Source organism: Heptranchias perlo, unplaced genomic scaffold (assembly GCF_035084215.1).
Source record: "Heptranchias perlo isolate sHepPer1 unplaced genomic scaffold, sHepPer1.hap1 HAP1_SCAFFOLD_55, whole genome shotgun sequence".
Classification (NCBI taxonomy): domain Eukaryota; kingdom Metazoa; phylum Chordata; class Chondrichthyes; order Hexanchiformes; family Hexanchidae; genus Heptranchias; species Heptranchias perlo.
The window spans coordinates 1,885,222-1,885,515 of NW_027139570.1; the positions used below are offsets into that span (position 1 = coordinate 1,885,222).

The 294-nt window shown below is 53.7% G+C and overlaps 1 non-coding gene across 1 annotated transcript; it reads right to left on the bottom strand.

Annotated features, from left to right (window-relative positions):
* trnaw-cca (transfer RNA tryptophan (anticodon CCA)) lies at positions 1–72 on the bottom strand. The gene has a single exon. It is a non-coding gene; the product is annotated as a tRNA-Trp (tRNA).
* Positions 73–294: the final 222 nt, after the last annotated feature.

Sequence of the window (294 nt, forward strand, 5' to 3'; positions counted from 1 at the left end):
TGACCCCGACGTGATTTGAACACACAACCTTCTGATCTGGAGTCAGACGCGCTACCGTTGCGCCACGAGGCCTGGATGCTATAATGCGTGTTTGTTTCTATCAATGTTTGTCAAGCACCGCTTTAGAGCTCCGAGATTGGTGGAATGGGTTGGCTTTCAAATCCCCGCCCACTCCCACCAGATGTCAGGCAGCATCAGAAGGATCCTTCACCTGTCAGCGGCAGCATGGCGCTCGCTTCCATCGCCTGCTGTCAGCGGACTGCAGCAAATCCAATTACATTCATCCTGCACCCA